Source organism: Oryctolagus cuniculus, chromosome 3 (assembly GCF_964237555.1).
Source record: "Oryctolagus cuniculus chromosome 3, mOryCun1.1, whole genome shotgun sequence".
Taxonomy (NCBI): domain Eukaryota; kingdom Metazoa; phylum Chordata; class Mammalia; order Lagomorpha; family Leporidae; genus Oryctolagus; species Oryctolagus cuniculus.
Window position 1 is genome coordinate 64419241 of NC_091434.1, and position 24711 is coordinate 64443951.

At 40.4% G+C, this 24711-nt stretch overlaps 2 long non-coding RNA genes across 13 annotated transcripts in view; one reads left to right on the forward strand and one right to left on the reverse strand.

Annotated features, from left to right (window-relative positions):
- Positions 1–24711, reverse strand: part of LOC103348788 (uncharacterized) — a 193884-nt gene that overhangs the window by 58118 nt on the left and 111055 nt on the right. For all 12 annotated transcript variants that reach the window (XR_011387238.1, XR_011387242.1, XR_011387239.1 and 9 more), the window contains 2 exons: positions 12021–12163; positions 11625–11775 (listed from right to left, as the gene is read on the reverse strand). This is a non-coding gene — a long non-coding RNA (uncharacterized lncRNA). The remainder of the gene's footprint in view (positions 1–11624; positions 11776–12020; positions 12164–24711) is intronic.
- The window catches only part of LOC127491594 (uncharacterized), a 50600-nt gene that overhangs the window by 2772 nt on the left and 23117 nt on the right, over positions 1–24711 (forward strand). The window contains exons 2-3 of the long non-coding RNA XR_007920363.2: positions 11585–11732; positions 12362–12445. This is a non-coding gene — a long non-coding RNA (uncharacterized lncRNA). The remainder of the gene's footprint in view (positions 1–11584; positions 11733–12361; positions 12446–24711) is intronic.

A 24711-nucleotide genomic window follows, 5' to 3' on the forward strand; every position in this document is an offset into this window, starting at 1 on the left:
ATTTCCACTGACCCACAAAGTAATCTCACAAAGCAGGTTTTACAATCCCAAGGAAATGGCTGAAGAGTTTGGAGTTTAGAGAGATTAAGTAATTTGTAGAAAACCATTCAGGTCGGTCTATTATTGTAACCCAAATTCTTGAGCACCATATACCCCTGGGTCCACTAAATATAGTGGGCCATGGGATTTGCTACATTTATCATGAAAGTTGTAAGAATGAGGTTTAGTTCTTCAATACAATAGGGGCACTAGAATTAATACTAAAATCTAGTCCAATTTCAACCAGTCATTGCATCACTACTTATTTACATTGTAATGTTTGATTGCTGTTTCCCGATTTCCCTGGTACGTTTCCATTCTTAACGATGGTCTGAGGAAGCAAAGAGGGGTACAGTAGGAGAAGAATACGGAAGAACTCAATAAATGTGTGCTGAACAAATAAATCACATTTTTAAGAAGTTTTCCAGTTGAAATTCAACAATAAAACACTACCTGCAATGTGTAAGCCACAATTTCTGTCCTTGTGTCCAAAGATTTTCAAAAAGACCCAAGTTAAAGCTTACTAGTAGCAAGGCAGTCTTTCCAACTCTAGAATGAATTGCCATCCTAATTTGAAAACAGGCCATCAGCTAGGACTCTAGATCCAAGAGCTCTTCCCAAAAGTTGAAATGTGAAATGCTGAGTACAGAACCTGTAGTGCAGTGGAGTAGACCTGAGAGAGCAAGCAGAGCATCATCTCAAAGTAATATCCCCAGCATTATTTCCTGAGTCTTTTCTGTGCACTGGCCCTTTGAATGATCTCACTTAATCCTCAGAGCATCCTGTAAGATAAATATTATCATCTTTATTTCACAGAAGGAAATTGAAACTTAGGTAGAGTATATGTGCAAGGTTACACAGTTAATAGGTGGTTGAAATAGGATTTCATTTCATTTCAAATCTGCTTGATGGGTGGGGGGAGAGATACTGGAAGAATGAATCTCAATTTCCAGAAATCCTATAGCAAATCTTGCCTTTCTTGTTTTCAGACTGTATTCTGCTTGGTTGTTTCTGGGTTTCTTCCATCACCCTTACTTAAATATATTCTGTTTGAGGGAGGGAAACATGCAGAAAGCATTTTCCTTGTTGAGTGCCTGGGACAAAGCAAATAGTGAAGAGGCATTGCACTTAGTGCTGGGTGTTTGCTCTGCCAGCGCACCCTGTGAAGGCGATGGGCCATGCCGTTCAGGAGCTTCCAGGCCAATGGAGAAGGTGGTTAAAGATTCAGAGTTCTTAGGTGTGGCAGTGCAGTGATAGGAGTTGCAGGGAGCCAAGGCCAGCCTTGGAAAGGGCTCCAGAAAGGCTTCCTAGATTTCACCCAGATCCATTCTTGAAGCATCAGTCAGAGCCATGCAAATAGAATGGAGCAGACATCACAAAGGAGAGGGACAGGAATGTGCAAAGGCCCTGAAGGTAGCCATCAGCACACAGCCTGTTCCCAGGACTACAGGTCGGGGGAGCCTGTTGTTCACCTATCAGTTTGTTGCTGCAGGGAAAGGGAGCTGGGGGAAGAGGGCCACAGGAGCTGGTAGGAGGGCACCAGAAGGATGGTGGGTACAGCGCCAAAGTGTTTGTATTTTATCCTGGGAACTCTGGAGAGGGATTTCGGCCGGGGACAGGCAAGACAAGAAACATATTTGAGAAAGATGATTAGCTGAGTTGTAGAGAACAGATTGGAAGGGGGTATGACTGGCAGCAGTGAGCGGGGAAGTAAACCGAAGAAAGCACCACACTGGAGCCCGTGGGAGGGAGGGCGCGTCACGCCAGCTGCAGGAGAGAGGGCCATTTTGTACTTAATTGGGAAAGACACTCAGAGATTTTATTATTATTCGTAGAGCACCTCAAAAAATCAGTTTCGTCTCATCACTATTTTATGCGAGCCCCACGGACTAAAATACAGAAGGAATCCTCCCTGTGGATGTCCTTGTGTTTAGACATCTGAGTGCAGTCCTCAGACATTTAATTAGAGCTGTGTGGAGGCACTTTTTATCTTAACAATCTCTCTATGGGTAGAGGTAACCGAATAACAGGAATCGATAGAAACAGCCTAAAAGGAATACCTCAGAAAGGAAGAAGTATTTTCTTCTGATGTGTGTTTCTTATTTTGGAAAAAAAAAATCATGAAGATCTCCATTAGGAAATCATTCTTCCTTGGTATTGTGTTGCAAGTTCAACAAATGGAAGTAAATATGCTAAAATTGGTGGCTTTTTCACAAAAACCACATGACTACAAAGCTCTTTGTTTTCACCCAACTGCTGAAAACATTTGTGTAGGCAATTTCAGTAAACATTTGGAGAACTGGAAGTGCTCTCCCCTACACATATGGTTCTTTATGAAGAGGTAATTTTTATCTATGTTCTACTCAATTGAATATTTATAAGTCTGCTTGGCCTCACAGGTACCTGATCTCCCCCCTCCCCAATACAATTGCCCTGTAAAGCTAAAGTGAGATTTATTCAGTTACCCTTTAAGAACTTTGTGAGTTATTTTCATTTTGTTGCTATGAATTTGTTCCTGCTACAATCCTAAATTTGTCTAATTTGCTGTGTTATTGCAATTAGTCAATTCTCCCTTACTTACACAAATAATAGCCTTATAAGTTTGAGGCTGTAAATCATTCATCCATTAAAAATGCCATTTCCTTGTACTGCAAATTCGATTCATTTAGAAGAGAAAAACCATGGCATGGAACAGAGTTATGCAATGTCATGGACACATTAACATTTGGATCAAAATTTTACATTGTGTCAGCCAGTAAACAGTATAAATGGTTCAGATTTGCAATAAATAATTGTCTATTAATACTCTGGCATGCTGTAGCAAATTACAGTCGCACTTCAGTAAGCACAGCTGTGGGTAGGCGCCAGGGCCGAGGCAGCAAGTGCCACAATTGGGTTGAGCGGAAAGAGCCTGTCACGCGGCGATGCCGGCAGCTCTTTTCACCAGCGTGGCTGTGGATTAAATGCCCCTATTTACAAACACAGGAGGAGCACCCAGTGGGCTCTCAGTGTAGCTGAAATATTAGACACTGGGACACAGCCCTTTGCTACAGTGCCTACGGGAAGCATGGATGCAGAGTGAAGCCGGGAGGCCATCCTTCACGTGTGCGGGACGTGGAAGGACCAGTGGCATATTCTATTAGCCAGAAAAGTGCTCCTGATCACGGGGCCAACCTCAGCAGCCCTTGGGTCTGGAAAACAGGTCTACGGCTGAGCAGCTCCACACTGGCTGTTGGTTATAGAGCCATGGAAGGGCCATGGGAAGTCAGGGTTTCCCCAGCGTACTCTCAATGCAGTAGGTATGAGTTAGACCTCCCTCCCTTCCTCTTTCCTTGCCAAAATCTTCTCACCAGCCAACTGAGAAACTTCAGATCAATAAAATGTTCAGTGCAAGGCTTAAAGATTTTAAACTCTGTTAAAATGTAAGCAAGATGCCTAGGAAGGTTGAGAAATAGATTATATTAACATTTATTAATATCTTGGCATGCAGCAGATTACCAGCTAAGCCAAAATTAGGGCACTGGGTAGGAGGAGGTAGAACTCAGGATGATTCACTTTAACCTGGACCCTACGCAAGGGGACACTGATGTGTTGCTGCAAAGATGCGGTGAGGGCCCTGGGCACTCACAGAGTGAGGGGACTCGTTGCAGGAGTGACTGCCATTTGCCTGCTTTCTCTGTGAAAACAGACGCTACAGTCGTCATCCCCATCTTCCAGGTGAAAAGACCAAGGCGTGGCATGTAGAGATGTCCGCATCAAGTTTACCCAGCCAGTATGAAAACTTATACAAGAGCACCGAGTCTCTCTAGCAACTAATTTGTCTTGATTCAGGATTTGTACCAAGCCTGTCCAAAAATAATAAGGCTTATCATCTTAAAGTCACGTTGTCCAAGTCATTGATATTGTAACCCCTAGCAGATACCACCGTTCCGTGGAATCTTCTCTGATAAAGACTCTATACTCAATTCAAAATTCTAATTTTCCACTTTATTCTTACTACCATACTATTCTATATCACTCACCTCATAAAGAAAAATGTCTCCTCTTGACCTCCAAATTTAGCCTTTATTTAATCTACATTTATATATTTAACATACATATAGAAGAATTAAAGCAGGCTTATAAATCATATTTTAACAATAGAGATATCTAGAGGGATATGGACTTTTTCTTACTTGAGTCGGATATTTCATCAATATTAAGAGAAAAAAGTTATCAAGCACCTGTTAAATATGGGGCATACCCAGACTTGTAGACGGTCACCCAATTCTGCTGAAAACCAAGTTTGATTTGAAGCTAATTCTCAATAAGGAGAAGCAGCTGTGACTGATTTATTCCAATATTTTAGAACATTTAAAAATAGTCTAAGTCACCAGGGCATTATTAAATCTTGTGGCTGTATACTCTCTTGAGCAATATTACTTCTCCCACATGCTTGGACAACCTTGTGGGCTGATAGTTTGTATTTTTGGCAGTAATAGCTACTTTTTCTTGCACACCACTAGACTCGACCTCATAAAAAGCCATTGTTATGGAATTATTCTCCTACCTGAAACTGTCATTGGTTCTTCATTTTCTTCTGAATATACTGTGTATTCACGGCCTCCATCATCTGGGTACTAACATTCAATATATGTTTCCCAGGCCCCCCTCCCTCAAGAGATTGATTTATTTACTTGAAAAGCAGAATACAGAGAGACAGAGGTCTTCCATCCACCAGTTCATTCCCCAAATGGCCACAACAGCCAGAGCTGGGCCAATCCGAAGTCAGGAGCCTGGAGCCTCCCACATGAGTACAGGGGCTCAAGGATTTGGGCTATCCTATACTGCTTTCCCAGGCAATAAGAGAGAGCTGGATCAGAAGTGGAGCAACAGGGACTCGAACCTGCACCCACATGGATGCTGGCACTTCAGGCAGAGGCTTTACCTGCTACACCACAGCACCCAGGCATCTCTTTAAAACATCTTTGTGCCTGGTATACTCTCAGACCCTTGGGAGTCTGTGCCTTTCCTGCTCTTCTCATCTTCACTGGCCTCTATTGCCTTTACCACGCCACCCAGCTACTCTCCCACACTCCTTACATCTCCCTTCAAATCATATTTCATTATCCTACTTCGTTTTCCCTCTAAAACTCAAGATTTCACATTTCCTACAGACTCATGAAGTTGGAATCAGCAGGGCTTGAGTGGGGCCATTTGCCATTCTTTTATATAGCATCTCTCAGTCTTGATTTAGTAGATTTGTACAGATTAGGGATGACAAGATGTCTGACTCTACCATTTTCTTGACAAGTGACCTTGGATCAACCCCATGAGTGCTTCGAAACTCAAGTTACCACAGCTGTGGAATAGAAATTCCTGGCCTGCCTACTTCACAAGGCTGTTTGGAAGACTGAATATGATAATATGTAATAATGCGGCTCACAAACTCTACAGTACTAAGTGATGTCACTATTTCCTGGATGTCCCCATTCATAGCAGTCTCCAACCCCTCCCCAGTTCAAAACAGATCTCTCTGTATTTAGGGGAAGTGGCCATATCACTCACGTTACTCACTGCAGGTGGCTTTGGGGGTAATGGGGATTTCTGCCTTCTCTGCCAGCTCTTTTTCCCACATTGCAATAGGCAAGAATTCCAGCATGATCAGGTTCCACACAGTGTTTTGGAGGCACAACTTAAACCATTTGTTGTCTGTCTTCCACAGAAAGCAGTCAACCAATCTTTGTTGGCACTATGAATGAATGCTGATTTTTATCTTTCCATGAGAATGCGGGAACTTTTGGTTAGTGATATACATGCTTCCATGCAAGTCTACTGATATAATTTTTATCATTTCCCCAAACAGAACTTTCTGCACGGTGCTAATTGCTCCACTTATCTAAATACTAGCACTGATCTAGAATGTGATGATGTTAATATTTTTCATATTTACTTTCTGAGTAAACGTATGCTTCAGAGAGGTTTAAGAAGATGACCAATCTGGGAAGAGAAGCCCATCAGTCCAAAAAATGTCCCCACCTTTTAGTGTTGAAACAACAATAATGATTTGCCTCATTTGTGCACTACACACCAATGATACGTGCTAATTACATATATTCTATGAAATAATGTCTGTTATTACATGGATAACTACACATAACTCCATTGGAAACACTAGTAATTACACAGTATGTTATGTTAATGTGCCTGTATTATCTTCCGATTGCCATATCATTAATTCCAATGATCTCTATATCTATTTCCTGCAATCATTTTCTTATTCTAGACCTCTCCATATCACCTTGGAGACTATTAGGAAAGCCATAAAACTATGCAGCTAACACTATTTTTTTAAACATAAAGAGGATCTGAGTGTGATCCTATTGCACATTTGTTGTTGTTCCTCATAATTTCTTCTTTGCTTGACATGCATACACAAAAATAGAGCTACATCCCACATTTTTGTGTGTGAAATTAAAACTATTTTTCAGTTCATGGAGAGTTGCAGCAAGGTTTAATTTTTTAGAAAGTAAACAACCTTTTTAAGGAAACCTGTCTGGTTCACAGACAGAATCACAGATCAGAAGGGCGTTAAGTTCATTCTAACAAAATGTCAGTGGACTTTTCATAACACTAACAAACATAATCATGGAAAGTTCACAATTGTTGCTAAAACCCGAGTTGATTCCCTGGCATTTGCACCTGGTTACACCAAACTGGCCTTTTCCACACCTGGTCTGCCCCTGGTTTTCCCCACTCCTTACAAGCTCCCTTCAACAGCAAAGCAACGCCAGCCCTGGAGAGGAACAGCCCCGTCGGCATTTTCATAGTTAACGACAGGGCTACAAACAGAAAATAACAGCAGGAATCTGAAGCCAGTGCTTTTATTGGACTAACTAACGATATAAATAAAACGGTCCCTGACTGAGCTTCAGAGAATCACTGTCTCTTTATCAGGCCATAGAAAACAGATCCAAGAGGGCAATAAATACGGCGCATAACAGAGTGGAATTAAATGATTAGGCCTGAATTAACACCCTGTTTCTGAGTCTCACTTAGTGTTCCATGGCCCCAGTGAAACACTGCAATTCACAAACACTCAAGGCCCATTTAATTTTTATTTCAAGCTAGTTCAGAAAAAGGGATTACCTATAATTTGCCCCTATTCCATTGTATAACTCTTGAAGTAGCAACACTGATCCTGTCTAGATAGCTCTTAGGAAAATAGACCATGCTACAAAAATTACAGAGACTATTCAGAAATCTTGTCTTTAAGAAGTCATATTAATTAAAAGGGACCAAATTCTTATTTCTGTGAAAGTGACATGCCTGTATTTGATGGGACCAAAAATATATATTATTAAATCAATTTGATTATTTTTCAAGGTAATATCAACAGGATTCAGCAATTGTTAGCCTGAATTTCTAAATTTTTGAACTGTAGCTTTCATGTGCTGAAGATCCTAATTAAGTTCTAACTGTGAAGCGGAATTTAATATTACCTTTGAGGATAATACCTAAAGGCCTCATTTTCCCCATTCTACCTTGTGTACTGTGACAAGGTAGGACAGCTTAACTTGATCCCTATTCAAGGGAAACTAATAGTGCTCTATAACTCTCTCTTTACACAATGGCTTTAGAGCAAGAAATCCAAGGATGACACCAGAGGAAGGCTTCACTCTCCCAGTGAAGTACTTCAAACATTTCACATGAAATATGCAGTCCAATGAAACCAAGCCAGAAAATCCACATTGTGCATCTGTGACTTGAAACGCTATGTGAGATGCAAATAAATCTATAAGGCATGGTCATCAGAAGTCAAGAGGTAAGGGGGCTTGCCGCTTGAGCACTTACTGGATGTTGTATGCTTTGCTCTTTTCTTATTTGATCTGGATAATGTCCTATGAAGTAGACATGGTCATTCCCATTTAAAAATAAGGAAACTGAAGCTCAAAGAGCACATTCACCCTGAAAGTGTTATTAGTGAGACTGAAATCTAGATCTAGCTGATTCCATAGTTAGATTTTCCATCAGTAATATGGTGCCTATTGATACTTTGACTTGGAATTTTCTAGAATAATAACACCATCAGCAGCAAACCAAAACCAAAACCAAAACCAATCAACCAACCAACCAAACAAACAAAAAACCCAGCCATTGTATAGAGAAAGGATGAGACTAGTTCAGTTTTGACTCTGGATGAATCAATATTTTATAAAGTCCCAGGAGATCCAGACAACGAATGAATTGAAGAGCTCTCCTCTGGAATGTGGATGAAACTGCCTGGCGTGACCATGCCTAAGCTCTTCCTAGCAGTCAGTTGAGTGTTGTACTAGCTGTGCACGTGCCAGGAAGGGACATCTACTAGACTGACTCTTCTCCTCTTCGTTACATCTGGACAACAAATCTGCTCTACTCCTAGCTCAAATCTATGCTTAAATACCTTCAATGGGACACATACATAATTCTCACATGGAAAACTCACCCAAAAAGCTCGTGTAATGAAGACTACAGGAGAAACTGTAAAATCATTTTGTTTTTAAGGCCGGCGCCACGGCTCACTAGGCTAATCCTCTGCCTAGCGGCGCCGGCACACCGGGTTCTAGTCCCGGTTGGGGCGCCGGATTCTGTCCCGGTTGCCCCTCTTCCAGGCCAGCTCTCTGCTGTGGCCAGGGAGTGCAGTGGAGGATGGCCCAGGTGCTTGGGCCCTGCACCCCATGGGAGACCAGGAAAAGCACCTGGCTCCTGGCTCCTGCCATCGGATCAGCGCGGTGCGCCGGCCGCAGCGCGCCGGCCGCGGCGGCCATTGGAGGGTGAACCAACGGCAAAGGAAGACCTTTCTCTCTGTCTCTCTTTCTCTCACTGTCCACTCTGCCTGTCAAAAAAAAAAAAAATCATTTTGTTTTTAGAAAAAGATAATGATTATTAAGTTTACTGGTGATAGATTCATGTTAGCTTAAAACTATTGAACTGCATCTTTCTATTGAATTATAATTGGACACTCAATAGGCAGAAAAGTGTCTAATTTCATGTTCTATGTAACATCCTTGCACATGACTAGTATCTAATAAATTAATTAAAATGTTTGTGACACTCAATTAATGTTACATGGTAACAATTACAACTATTCTTTACTAAGTGATAAATTCTTAAACATTTTATGGTTTGAGAAAAAGTCTCTGTTTACCAAAAAGGGATATTAAGATGATGTAAGTGAGTTGAATTTGAATGATTAATTTTTCCCTTTGCCCAGAAGTTCCTCAGTGACAGTCTACATTATAGTGATTGTTCCTGGCTTTGGGTTTTAGCAGCATAGGACCCATCACATCAGCTAATCTAGACGCAGACACATCCCCAGGCCTCCCTTTGACCATCATTTTTCAGTATTAAGTGAAGTAGTATCTATTTCATTATGTTAGCAATAAGAGCCAACCAAGTCTTTTGACTTGAGTCCCTACCTACTAGTTTCGTACATAGCATCAGCATTTCTCCAATTCATTTGCTTAATTATGTAGTTGTTTTTGTACTTTTTAAATTTTTATTTACTTATTTATTTATTTATTTATTCCTATTTTACTTGAATGGCAGAGAGAGCACGCGCACGAGAGAAAGAGATATCTTTCATATAGTGATTCACTACTCAAATGTTTGCAACAGCTGGGTCAGGCCAAGCTGAATCTAGGATCCAAGAACTCAATCTAAGTCTTCCAGATGTGTGGTAGGAACTCAAGTATGTTGGCAATAAGCTGTTGCCACCCATGGTGTGATTAGCGGGAGACTGGAATCAGAAGTGGAACTGGGACTGAAACCCAGGCACTCAGACATGACATGCTGGCATTCCAACAAATGTCTTAACAGCTGTGGGAAAAGCCCTCCCATGTTTTTGTACTTTGAAAGTAAAATTTTAGTTCTACATAAAAATGGGTACAACTAGAATTAAAATGATGGACTATTAGAAGTTTTTACTTTCAACTTGCTGCAGAAGTAGTATGTAATGTAATCACAAAGAACATTTGCTTTAAAATTGTGTAGTATCAGCATTTTTTAGTAAATGGCTAACTGATAAAAATACAAGTTTCACCACTGTTTGAGCTGGCATGATTATTCTGTGACTTAGTTCCTTCATCCAATATGAGGACTGTAATACCTTCCAGGATTGGTATGGGAATTACAGGATATAAAAATTTGAAGTGTATTTTTGAAAAAAAAAAAGTAGTATCCAAGTAGGAGGTATTACTATTAACAATTGTCAGTAAAGCCCAACCAGAATTCTAAATTCTTATCTTTGCTGTGCCACATTTTGTTCCACTGATCAAAGCCCTGCCCCAGGTAGGCAGTGTGGCATAATGAGTTAAGTTGCCACTTCTGATACCTGCAACCCTTACAGGAGAGCTTGGGATCAGTTCCCAGCTACTTTGCTTCTGATCCAGATTTCAGGAACATAGATAGTAGACGATGACCTGGGAGGTAGTAGATGATGGCCCAAGTACTTGGGTTCCTGCCACCCATGTCAGAGACCAACATGGAGTTCCTGGCTCTTGGCTATGTCCTGGCCTGGTGTCTGTTATTGTGGGCATTTGGGGAATGTACCAGCAGATGGAAGATGGAAGATATCTTTTTCTCTCCCTCTCCCTTCTTCCTTCCTCCTCTCCTTCCCCTCCCTTGTCTCTCTCTCTCTCCCTCCCTCCCTCCTTCCCTCTTCCCTTCTGTCTGTCCCCCCCTCCCTCCCTCCTTCTCTCTCTCTCTCTCTTTCCTTAAATAAAAAACAAATAAATCTATTTTTTTTAAAAAAAAAAAAAGCCCTGTCTCTCTGGCCTTATTTCATCTTTTGTAAATGTGGTCCTCTGCTATGGTTTGAATGGGATATGGCTCCCCAACTCATGCAGTTGTGTAACTATTAAGCCCCAACATCTTATGTTAAACTAGATCCATTACAGTGTTTGTACCCTGAGGGCCCAGCAGGGAGTCCCTGGAGTCATGGCCATGGAAGGCAGTTCTCAGGAGAACTCAGTTGGCTTTTACAGCTTCGCTCCTCTCTCTGCTCCTGGCTGGCGTGTGACTGTTCCTGCACCCGTGCTCCACTGTCGCCGCACTCATCAGACGCTGAACCAGGGTGGTCCATGCACTCTTGGACCGTGCACCTCTAGAACCAGGAGCTGAAATCAACTTCTTTCCTTTGTAACAGCTCGTCTTAGGTATTTTGTTGTCAGAACAAATAGAGGACCAATACAGTCTCCTTACGGTAATTTTCCACGGATCCTGTACAATTTAAACCCACAATACTGAACTGAAGCTGCTTTTAGAACCACATTGCCAGACCACTTGGTATCTTCAGCTCCTGATATCTTGGTCTAAATCCTTTGATTTGAGCTTGAGGGCATAGTTTTTTGTTTGACCTGGATTTTATGGAAGGAAAGTTACCCAGGAAGCTGTTTTCGCCAGATGCTCTACTTCTCTGATCGAACGGTACAGAAGCTATCCTTTGGGGCAAAACTGCAAACTCGCTGCCTCGCAGGCATATCTCAGCTCAGACTCCCTTTTTCTTACCTGGGGCTTATTGTTACAGGAACGTGAAATCATTCTGCTCACCTGCCGTACTGACTCACCTGTTTGTCATCCATCTGCCTCCTCTGAAATGTCTGCTCCTGGAGCGATGTGACAGTGTCTCTCTGCTCCTCGCAGTCCCCTGAGCCTGGAATACTTCCGGGTACATGGTAAGAAGCCCAGTAAACAGTTGTTGAATGACCAGATAAACTGCTGCAAATAGAAAAGGTCATATTCAGTAGCACTAAAGCATTTAGGCCTGAGTATCATTTTTTCCCCTTTGCCAAATGAAAGCTTAATAGTTTTCTAAGCTCTTACAATAAAAATTTCATCTGCTAAGTCCTTAGCAATATTAATTCTTTAGTCCTATCACCATCATTGTCAGGGCCTGAGGCTGGTCCAAACAGGACTGAGGTTTCAAAAAATATATTTTTAATATAATTTTAAAATATACTCACTAGGGGAAGGCTCATAAAATTCAGCTTCAGCCACAATCTGGACTATGGGCTGCCAAGCGCTGCATAAATAAATCATCAAGTCATTTTGGCATCCTGTGGGCCAGAAGGAATATTGTCCTCCGTAGATTTAAAGAGACACAGTTCTGAAAGAAACAGGAGTGAAATGAGCAATTAGATTTGGACTGTCTTATTATGCGTCTGGAGTTTGGACAGGTTCCTTGAAGTGCCCATTTTACCAAAGGCGGATTCTTTATTTCTCTTTAATTGAAATCCATTGTGGAGTTGAAAGAATGCATTCTAATATACACAATAAATACCTCTTCCCGCTTTGCAACTATTAGCACACGTGAAAGAGGGAAAACAAAGCAGTCTGAAGAGCGGGATCCAAGGACAGCTGTGTCCACGTATGTGAAGCATGAATTCAGGTACGTCACAGGCCATGCTCAGCAGGGCAAAAAGAGTCCCCAAGGACAGTGGAGGGTGATCTCCAGAGGTCTATTGAATAGAATGTGTCAATGGCTCAGTGAATGTCCAAAGCAGAGCCCACCTGTGCATCAAGTATGCATGTGCGCGCGCACACATGCACACACACACACACACACGCACACACTGACTGGGACAGAGAGAGGTGGCTAGAGATACAGCCGGCTACTTCCTCCCTCAAGTCTCCTTAGCTATTAACTTAGTGCGGGCAGCTCCCAACCTTCGTTCACTTGTCTGAATGCAGAACACTGAACGAAAATGCTTTCTGTTCTCACTTCTCACACCGAGAGCCCTCCGGTTTTGCCTACACAACTAAAGTCCCCTAGTGCACGTCCTGTGGATTCAGAGGCCTGCTCAGGAATCGGAATCCTTCTTCTGACCTCCATAAAGAACAGGAAAAAGCAATGCTGAGCTCTGCAGAAAGCTCCTTTTCTACACTGTTCATTAAAAAAACAGACTGTGTAACAGTAAGTGAGGGCAATAAGCACAGTACATCGTTACAGAATTGTTGATTAAAGTATGTGCCATTGATGTTGGCGTGTGCAAAATCAAGCTCATTCAGAGGAAAGCCTCAAGGCTTGATGTATGAGGTACCTGTGGGAACACAGAAATAAATATGAGGCAGCCTGCTCGTACGCACCATGTTCTCTCTCTCTCACACACACACACACACACAACACAGAGGCACACACCTGTATACACAGCAGTCCCTTTCCTGACAAGCATCACTTTTTTGTTGCCTTGTCTTTCATGCAATCATGACTAACAACTAAAAAAAATTGCATACAGTTCCTTTTGTGCTTTGTGTGGTTCTTTCCCCAAGAAGAAATTTCTTATCTGCTCACTATCTGTATCTGTCTTAGTCAGTAGCTGATAGACCCTCCTTGGGTTATTAACCAGTTGGTTTCTTCCAGAAAAGAGGTCATTAGCTTCTAACATTACTCAAGGGTGTCAGGAGATGCAGGTATCAGATCCTCTCATCCTGGTTTATCTTTAATTTAATCTCTAGATTTTTCAGCTCTAGCTGTCGGCTGACTTCCACTTAATAACACATTTTTATCTGTTGGCGGTGGTGATGGTTTTTCTTTTTTTTTTTTAACAATTCAATAACCAATATAACGATGACAGAACTGACAAATTCTGCATTCATGGATTTCCTTCAGACATCTAGGCTCCGAGCTGCCAAAAACTGGAACGGATGAAATAGATTCCAGGCAGTTACAGGTTAAGGCTCATTTGCATAAATTAGCAAGTTTTGCAAATGAATTCATCTAGTGAGAAGTAAGACACGGGACACTGCATTTTAATAATTGACATTCCACATGAAATGCAATGTTCTTGAGGAGGAAATTGAGCTCCAGGTTGCTATTAGAACCAGCGGACCAGCAAGAGTGGAAAGAAATGCCATCCCCCATTATGTGAGTTACTGCTTCTGCATAACAACTACCTCCTTCTGATGGACTTCTTTTAATAAAAGTACTAGTGCGTGCTCACGGAGAGGAGCTCGGAGGAATCTGCTCATCAGCAGGATGGAACAGGAAATGAAAATAGAGTTCTTCAGGATGCTGCCTTCATGTGCAGCCCGCAGCCCCTTGTAGATTCTTTCTCTAAAGGAATCTTTCATTTTTGCATTTGGTTTAGCAGTAATCCCTCCTCCCCTCCCCTGCCTCCTTTCCAGTTTTATGAAACACTTAGGAGATTATTTAAAAATATACCGAGTGAGTAAAAATTTTAAATTACCCAATTTGGAGGTTGTCTCTCACAATGCTGGTTCAATTGCAAAGAAAGATGAGTGGAGCATTTTGCTACCTCCTCCTGGCCTAATTTGTTTAAGACATGCCACATTGCAACTATTAGTGAGAACGCCAACTGAATGCTTTTCCTAAGGTGTTAGTCAGTCAAAGTCAGGGTATCCAGCATGCTGGAAGTACAAACTGCTCGCACTTGCAATCTGAGAGCTGGAAACAAGTCCATCCATAATCGCGTTTCCTGGCATAATTTATAATTAACATAAAATGAATTAAATCACTCACTCAGTAGACTTTTTTCCAAGTTCATGTAGAGTAAGTATGTCATATCAATTAATTCTCAATGAACTGCAGCAGCCAATAAAATTTCTCCCAGACACTGGTAATAATCCAAGATATTGATGGAAGAGGTATCATCATTAATATGAGTAGAAGCCTCAGATCACATCCAGGGAACAGGCAGACACAGCTCCTTCCTTGGCAAGAGAACTGGATCACCGCTAGTTGTCTGTTGTTGTCTCTAATATGTTAAGTTCTCTGCCTGTTCTCACTTTTCACACTGATAGCCTTCCAATTTTGCCTAAACAACTAAATTCCCCTAGTGCAACTGTCTGTTTTTGTGGACTACCTAATCTTAAAAAGTTAATGCACACAAACACATTAAACAGGTCCAAATAGGAAGGGCAGATTATATTGCCCATATTATTGAGACATTTTCAATAGCTTTTCTACATGTTCATAACCACAAATAGTTAATGTATTAAAAATTAAAGAAACCAGATCTTTGGTCTGCAGAATCAAATACGCATCCTCATCGATATTCTGGGAGATGTTTTTCTATTATATGCTTCTTTTATTTATTTATTTATTCATTTTTGTTTTTACTGAATATACTACTTGTTTTTAGTACTATGTAGACAAAGGTACCACATTTCCTGGCTGATAATAAGTGACTTTATAACAAAGAAACCAACAACCATTTGATTCATCCCTTCAGAGCTTGGTTAAATGATTCTTCACTATACCATTAGCTTTTCCTCAACAACACCTGTTAGCTGTAAATATTTATGCTTATCTATGCATTTTTCTTTTACCTGGGGGATGCTAGGCAGTCCCAGGGTTAAATACATTTCATAGTTTGGACACCCACTCTTTTGTCTATGTCTCTGTCTGCACACTTATGGCAACATAAGATAAAGGAATCCTGATGAGCCAGTTGGTGTGTGTAATGAGTTGCCGGGCTCTTCTCCCAATAAAGAGTGTGTTCAGACTTTGCTTATTTATAGACCAATAAAGAGAAATTTCCACTGTTCTGTTCAGCAGGCTGAGGATAAATAGCTCTTCTGTTTTTAACATTTAATGTTCACAGACACAAAAACAACCGCTCCGAATATTAAGCCAATATTTGTATTTTTTCCCTATGAAGGGGTGAAAGCCTTGACTATGAAACAATGGAGGGTTCAGATACAATCTTTCTCATTTTAGAACTGTTTTATTGCAACTTGTTTTCCTTAACAAAGAGACACACTTGGGTTGATTTTAAAAAATTTGGTTATGGAGTGAAGCATCAACCTGCGTGTTATGACAATTTTCACCGTGCCTGAGTCTAGGGCTCCACAAAATGAAATCCAGTTCCTGAAGACAGTGCAGCTATAACACCAAACACCCGCCAACGAGGCTCTGCTCCTGGGTCGAGCTGCTGTTCATGAGGATGTGTGCAGCAAATGCTTTCTATTTTCACATTCTAGAGCAAGGAACAGCATAAATTATTCCCAATTCTTGATTCTGTGATGAAGTAGCCATCTGGTCTGATAGTGTGGTGACAATGATATAGGAGCGAGCACTCTATGCTTGGTCTACTGCACAGAAAAGGATAATAGGACATATTTTAAAATGTCAGGATCCATCAGAACCGTATTCAGGAAAGTTTACATTTATGAAAATAGATCATATTGAAGATACATCATGATGCAAATCTAATCAAGGCTGCTGGGCAGCTGAATTAAATTAAGAGTAAATCTGAAATTTCTAATTAAAAATGTGTTGTTCTTTTTCCTGCTGTGTTTTCCATGTCTGTAAAAGAATCATTACTATATTACTTTTGAAAAGTTGTGTCACAAAAGGAGTTGACATGTGTGCCACTCTTTGATATATGTGCATAAAATCCTTAAGCTATATGCATATATGATGAATTTAGGTGTTTACAGCCAATTGGTTAGTGAAAATGTATTCACCACTACATTTGTGTTCTTTTCTAGATGAGACATATTTATAAATGGTATGGGTGCTGCTAAGAATTCACATGTATGGAAGCATAAGGTGCACTGATAGAGCAATAATAGGTTGATTTTTAATAGATTTCATTTAATATATTTATCACCCATTCTTTCATTCAACAAATATTAACTGAGTATTTTCACGTACTAAGCACTGAATTCAGCGTCTCACTGAAGTTTGGGGGAGAAAAACAAAAATATACTTTGGTAGGCCTAATGTGGTTGATGAACCACAGTAGAAATGATTTCCAACCAGAAAAAGCAACTGCCTATACACTCCCAGAGGCAGTGTCTGGCTAGGTGCTGTAGGAAGCCAGTTAGACGACTATTAGGGCTGGAGGACGTAGGGTGGTGCAAATTAGAGGCAGACGGAGGCAAGCTAGGAGATTGATGGGCTCATTGAGTATTGTGGGTGCTAACGTTGTTTGTAGATGCTGGTGTAGGCACAGGGTCCAGAGGATCTGGGAAAATCAGCTACAATTCCATCATTCAGAACCAGGAGATCCAGCTGGTTGTGCTGGATTCAGTATCAGGATTTGGGTCAGAATGGCACTACTTTGAGAACTGAGCCTTTACTATCTTAATTTCAAATAGATATATAACATTATTCAGAAGGCTTCAGCACTCTTTCTATGTGAGTCCCAATTGTTAGGAAATAGCTGTTTCTGTTTCTTTTTTAAGAGTGAGGTGTTGTTTTGTAGGACTAAGAGACTCTCTCAGTCAAAGAATAATTATAGAGGGTCTATTCTATGTAACAGATAGCTCAAACTCAGTACACATAGAACTGTCCATTTCCTTCTCCATTTTCTGCCTGTGTCTGCTCTTCCCTGGTTTGTATGCCCAGCATCACACAGTTTCCCTAGCCTGAAACCTGGAAGTCATCTCAATTCTCTTGCAACTTTCCCACTCACACCATCAACAGTTCAACAAGTCCCAGGAAGCCTATTGCCAAATATTTGATCTCATCTCCACCACTGTCACAGTTCATAAAATCATCTTCTCCAGACTGTTGCTGCAATAGCTTCCCAGATGTTGTTTCAAAAATGCAAATCTATTCATGTGTTTTCAGGATGTAAATCCTACAATGACCCTACATTGACTTTGGAAGCAAATCTATGATCTGGCCACTGTCCATCTCTGCAACCTCATCTCCCCTTCACCACCTATCCCTCAATGTATCAAACATTAAACTCATAGTCAATGACTAGAGCCCTGTCTTGGGTCTCTCAAATGTAGCCTTTCATTAGAGTTCTCTCATTTCTTGCATTCCAATATCCATCAAAACTAACAAGATTTTCTGCATCCTTTCTAAAAGTTGGCCCAAAGATAAACCAAGCCCTTGGAGGGACTTCTTTAAGAACTGAGGTAGTGATCAAAGTCCCAGGCTTTATGCCTCTCCTCCTCACTCTGAAGTTTTATTCTAAAGGGTCAGTATACTATAACAGCGCCTGGCTTAGGATCCTTGTTCCCCAAGCTTAAGTCTGTTTATTGTATTCCTTTATCTCAACACATAAGATAAGCGACTTGATAGTCTCACCCTCTTCAAGAAAAGCATTCTCATTCAGTTCCCCTCCCTGAGTGATGCCTCTTGTCCCTATTTTCCATTTGGAGGGCAGAGGTTTGCTTATTCCTTAGAAGATAGCTAAAATTCTAGTGCCTGGCACCATGAGCACTCTCTTAGTCCAGTGAAACTCTATTTTCTGCTTGCATGAGGTGTGTGTTTGATCTTTGCATGTGAACAACAAAATAATACCACTAACAAAAAAGTCTTAATATCCACATATAAGGGTCACTTACACAAACAAAGGCAGAGAGAATTTTTTCATGAAGTACAACTGTATTCTGCTTTTAGATGTATAATCAAAAGTGTGGCTCATATCTATATATAAAAAAAGCATTGATAATTACAGAGCTTACATTTTGCCAGACTCAAATGCAACAAGTTTACATATTCCTTCAGAATGCTGAACCCTCCCTGAGACAGAGGCATTTGCTGCTCAGTGAACATCTGTCTGCTCCCAGAGGATTAGGTCTGGGCAATGGGCCATGAGCAAGAGTCACTTCTGGGTTAAAGAATTCAATAGTCAATGTGCAACTCTGGCTTTCTTTCTTCCTGGTAGGATACAAAGAAGGGTATATATTGAGGTGGTGGAGCTAGGAGATACAAACAGCCTGGATCTCAGCTCTCCATGTGGAAGGCAGTTGTCCTGAAGAATTTGCTGACTCACATTGGGACAAGCATGAATATGAAATAAAGCTTTATCATGTTGAGTCATTGGGGCTTTAGGATTCTACTTTTACCACATCGGAGCCCATAGTATCTTAACATGCATGTTCCATTTTCTTGGATTCCAACATACACTGTATACAGAAAGATGTTTTAAAGTCGGTTCAGGTATTGACACAAATAATCATACTGATTAATGTCAGTTTCTGTAAAGGTTCAGTTCATCTTATCTGAATATACTAAAGAAATGGAGAACAATGATAACTATCCTGAGAGCTTTCCATGTTGCCAAATCATTGAAGTTCATTTGAACTCTTATCGCTGAAACTATGGGCAGGTTAACAAGTTGGACACCCATTTAAAAATATATGCATTGCAGTAAATCATTTTGAAGACCTAATAGAAGCCTTAAATACAGGTTATGTCAAATGAAAATTTTTATGTCCAAATATTATTTAATCTCAGCAGTTTCAAAGAAGATTTAGGATACCATTTACCTGATGGAACTGTTTGAGGCACACATTTATTCAGTTTTGGAAAATAGGTTCTATACTGAAGAGACTGTTGTCCCTTCTACTGTGGATATGTAACCCCTATTCAGCCAGGCATTAGAAAATTCTTGATCTTTGGAGATATTGAATATCTTTCTTCTTATTGTTCTCTTATTAATTGCTTATGGTTTACTTGGTTTCCTCTCCATCAGCCCTAAAATATTGAACTAGCAGTTCAATTCAATATTTTAATAGATACAATGTCCAGAATGCTCCTTGCTTTTTATTTTTCACCCAGAGTAAACTTTTAAAACTATTTTAAAATTTATAGAATTGCTATATGTTGGAGACCTAGGATGAAGGTGAGGTGAGACAGGAAGAAGGACTTTTTAGAAAATCTAAGCCAAGAACTGTTATTGTAATTAGACATTAAATTTGGCTCTGAGTTTCTTAGTAATCAAGGTAAGAGGAAAACCTAGTCAGATTTATGGTTTTGTTTCAATTTTGAAAAAGTACTATAAACAGGAGGGTTACTCGCTATTTCAATTATTTTTTAAAAAGCCTTTTAATGGTCTGATTTGTGGGAATATTGCACCCTACCTAATCATAGGAGTTTTCTACAAAGTTTATCCCCATGACACAATCAACTTATTGATTGAATGAAATTGTTTCATACTGTAAATACTTTAGAAATGCTTATGAGAGGAAATTATTTCTGAGAAGTAGAGAGACAAATTTAGCAGGAAAGAAAGCCATCATTCATGATGATTTCTAAAAAGTTTTCCTCCTGGAGTCTTTTGGCGTTTAAGGTAATCAATCATTAATATTAGTGTGGATGGTGGTTAGCAGATCCTATCTAGAGACAGTTCTGGGTGGGGAGGGTGGTCTACAAAACATGTAACAATCCTTGTAGTGCTGGGGAAAATAACTCTTACTGCTGTTAAAGAAAACATTTCCCCACATGGGTGATTAAATCCAGAAATCTATTGGCCAAGTTGTCCCACTGCAATCTGTTCTAGTATATTTTTCATAAAGAGAGATGTTACAAAGAAATAACACACTTCCTTGTAGTGTCCTCTGAGGACATCTTATTCTCTAATACTGTTGGCTTTTGTGGTAGTGTTTACAAGTCCAAGACAGAATGCTAAGTTACAGTCACCCAAACTCAGAGCAAACAGGGTCTCTTTCAGTTCTGTAATTGTATGTGATTAATGATAGGAACCAGCCTCCCCCCCCAAAATATGCCCTGGGTCACGGGGATCACCATGAGGTAGCGTCTCTGCTCTACCCTAAACTGGAGACTCTGATTCGCCACTACTGCTGCAGTTTGCTGCTGCCTCAGAAAACTCTTGCTTCTGACCTGTCAGTGCACCCCAGGGTCTCCAAAGTCCAGATCAGTTACAGAGTCTATGACCTTGGACTGATGTCTGTGCTCACTTTATTTGCAGCCTATAAAGACAGTTGGCAGTGAGAGGCTAACAAGCACTACAGTTCTTGACTCCAGGGCTTAGAGAGCAGGGTTATAGACCCTTCTGAGCAAACCTGCCGTATCAGTCTAGGTGACTAATTCCTTGCTCAGTCCCTCAAAGAAGAAGAGTGATTGATCTGGAAATCTGCCTGGCAGAGTTATTGCGATCTTTACCTTTGGGTATTCCTCCTTCTATAGCTCACCAGTGGGAGAATTGTGGGGTGAAGGCCTCTGGAAAAACAGGTGAGTCTTCAGTCAGGTTCCCCAAGAAAGACACTACAAAGCAGAGATTCACATGCAGAGAGTTCACAGGTGATTGCTGTAAAAAGCAACTTGTAAGGGAGCAACGAAAGGAGAATTGGGCAGATAGGGGATTTGAACTGGAGTGGCATAGAAGTCTCATATGATCCTACAGGAAGATATGGAGCTTGGATGGCTTTTCAGAAACACTCCAAAATTGAGGCACAGCAGGCATTGGATGTGGGCTGCCTGTATGCATGCAAAGTTGAGTAAGGCAGCTCCCAGTGGCCAAGGGCAAATACTGCGGAGGGTCCCAGTTTTGGGTTGGCAGCAGATAACATTCTAGACCACTGTAGGATGACAGTGAGGCACCACAGGATCTACCACAACCCTCTAGTTGATCTCTCTATCCCAATAGCTTCATATGGACGATTAAGCTTAGCTTCAGAAATATTAAGGGGAATGATACATTTAGAAGGGAAATATTCAATTGAATATTCATCCAAATTTTACAAGGATACAAGGCTAATAATTAAATATCCAGTAGGGACTGGCATTATGATGCAGCAGGTTAAGCTGCTGCCTACAATGCTGGCATCCCATATGGGCTTCAGTTCAAGTTCTGGCTGTTCCACTTCTGATCAAGCTCCCTGCTAATGTTCTTGGGAAAGCAACAGAAGATAGCTCAAGTTCTTGGACTCCTGCACCCACATGGGAGACCCAGAATGGAGTCCAGGCTCCTGGCTTCAGCCTGGCCCAGTCCTGATCCTTCTTTTGTGGGCATTTGAGGAGTGAACCAGAAGTGGGAGAGCTCTGTCTCTCCCTCTCCTGCCTTTTAAATAAATAAGTCTAAAAAACCAGAAATAATCAGTAAGACAATGCTATAGGTTAGAGGTTAGTGAAATAAATCCATGTGATCCCCATGAGCAATTAGAGCATTTTTCAAAAATGGTGGTGGGAGTAGGAAGCAGGGTTCATTACTGCTTATATGATGTAATAATCAAGCTATCTGAGTGCCATCCACTAGAACTTTTCCAACTTGGAGTGGAGTTATGAATTGGTTATCTTTTAGATCAAACTTGACCTTTGAGGTCTCTGTGGAAGAACATGGCAACAACATATGATCATCAGGTCCTCTCCTGGCTTTCATGAGACTGCCAAGCTCAAACTCTTGTCAAGAGACTTCAAATGGATACAACCCTTGGAATTAACAGTACCTTCCTTAATGATTTCTCAAGTTCATTTGAAGTCTTATATTACCTATAAATTAATACAAAATAAGAAATTCAGAAAATACAGGGTGGCAAAATGAAGAATTAAACATCACCCTAGTTGTACCACTGATAACTTAGTGGTCCACATCATTCTTTCTCCTGCCTAGATCTGATTGCTTCACTTCAGCAAACTTTTAAAGAATTAATGCCAATTCTTCTTACTCTATCCAAAACAAGTGAAAAGGAGGGAATCCTCCCAAATTCCTTTTATCAGGCCAGCATCACCTCAATTCCAAAACCAGAAAAAGATAAAACAAAGAAAGAGCTATAGCTGAATATCCTTGATGAACATGGATGTGAAAATTCTCAACAAAAAAATACTAGCTAATCAAATCCAACAACACATCAAAAGGATAATTCACCCAGACCAAATGAATTTATACCTGGGATGTAGGGATGGTTCAATAAATGTAATAAATCAAAGTAACAAATTGAAGAATAAAAACCATATGATTATCTCAATAGATGTAGAGAAAGCATTTAACAACATGAAACATCATTTCATGATTAAAAAAATAAACCTTAAGCAAGTTGGCTATATAAGGAATATAACCTCTTCACAATCAAGGAACTACATGACAAACCTACAGCCAGAATCATATTGAATGGGAGCTGGAAGAACTTCCACCAAGATTTGGAACCAGTTAAGGATGCTCACTTTTGCCATTGCTATTCAATATAGTTCTGGAAGTTTTAGCCAGAGCTATTAGGCAAGAAAAAGAAATCAAAGGGATACAAATTGGAAAGAACAAATTCAAATTACCCCTGTTTGCAGATGACATGATTCTATACATAGCTGAACTAAAAGCTCCACTGAGGAGATTATTGGAACTTATATAGAGTTTGGCAAAGTCACAAGATATAAAACAAGCACACAAATCAATAGCCTTTCTATACACCAACAAAGCCACAGTTGAGAAAGAGCTTGTAACATCAATCCCATACACAATAGTTACAAAAACTGCAAATCTTTTTTTAAATTAATTTATTTATTTGACAGGTAAAGTTGCAGACAGTGAGAGAGAGAGAGACAGACAGAGAAAGGTCTTCCTTCTGTTGGTTCACCCCCCAAATGGCTGCTATGGCCTGCACTGCGCTGATCTGAAGCCAGGAGCCAGGTGCTTCTTCTTGGTCTCCCATGCGGGTGCAGGGGCCCAAGCACTTGGGCCATCCTCCACTGCCCTCCTGGGCCACAGCAGAGAGCTGGACTGGAAGAGGAGCAACCGGGACTAGAACCCAGCATCCATATGGGATGTTGGCGCTGCAGGCAGAGGATTAACCAAGTGAGCCACGGCGCCAGCCCCAAAACTGTAAATATCTTGAAATAAATTTAACAAGGATGAGAAAGATATCTACAATGAAAATTATAAAGCATTAAGGAAAGAAATAGAAGAAGATACCAAAAAATGGAAAATTTTTCCATGTTTCTATATTGGAAGAATCAATATCATCAAAATGTCCATACTACCCAAAGCAATTTACAGATTCAATGCCATCCCAATCAAAATACCAAGGACATTCTTCTCAGATCTAGAAAAATCAACCCTAAAATTCATAAGGAAACACAAGAGGCCCTGAATAGCTAAAGCAACATTTAACAATAAAAACAAAGCTGGAGGCATCACAATACCAGTTATCAAGACATATTACAGGGAAGTTATGTTCAAAACAGCCTGGTACTGGCACAAAAATAGACATGTAGATCAATTAAACAGATTTATCCACACCATGCACAACAAACTAGTATTTGACAAACAAGTTTAAATCACTCCTTGGAGAAGGACAGTCTCTTCATGGTGTTGGGAAAACTGGATCATCCAGAAGTATGAAATAAGACCCCTTCCTTATACATTACACAAAAATAAACTCACAATGGCTCAAAGATCTGAAACCATCGAATCACTAGAAGAAAACATTGGGAAAATTCTGTAAGACACTGGCATAGGTAAGAACTCTTAGATAAGACCTCAGAAGCACAAGCTATAAAAGCAAAATAGACAAATGGGATTACATCAAGCTAAAAAGCTCTGTACAGCAAAGGAAACACTCAACAAAGTGGAGAGGAAACAAACAGAATGGGAGAAAATATTTGCTAACTATACATCTGACAAAGTATTAATATCTAGAATATATAAGGTGCTCAAGAAACTCAACAACACAACAAATAATCCATTCAAGAAATGGGCAAAGGACATGAACAGCCATTTTTCAAAGGATGAAATTCAAATGGGCAACAGACACATGAAAAAATGCTCAGGATCTCTAACCACCAGGGAAATGCAAATAAAAACCATAGTGAGTTTTCACCTCACCACAGTTAGAATAGCTATTATCAAGAAATAAAAAAATAAATACTGGCTAGGATGTGAAGAAAAAGTACCATAATCCACTGTAGCACAAACATTACTGGAGGCTGTATGGAGATTTCTCAGAAATCTGAATAGATCTACCATATGATGCAGCCATCCCACTACTGGGAATTTA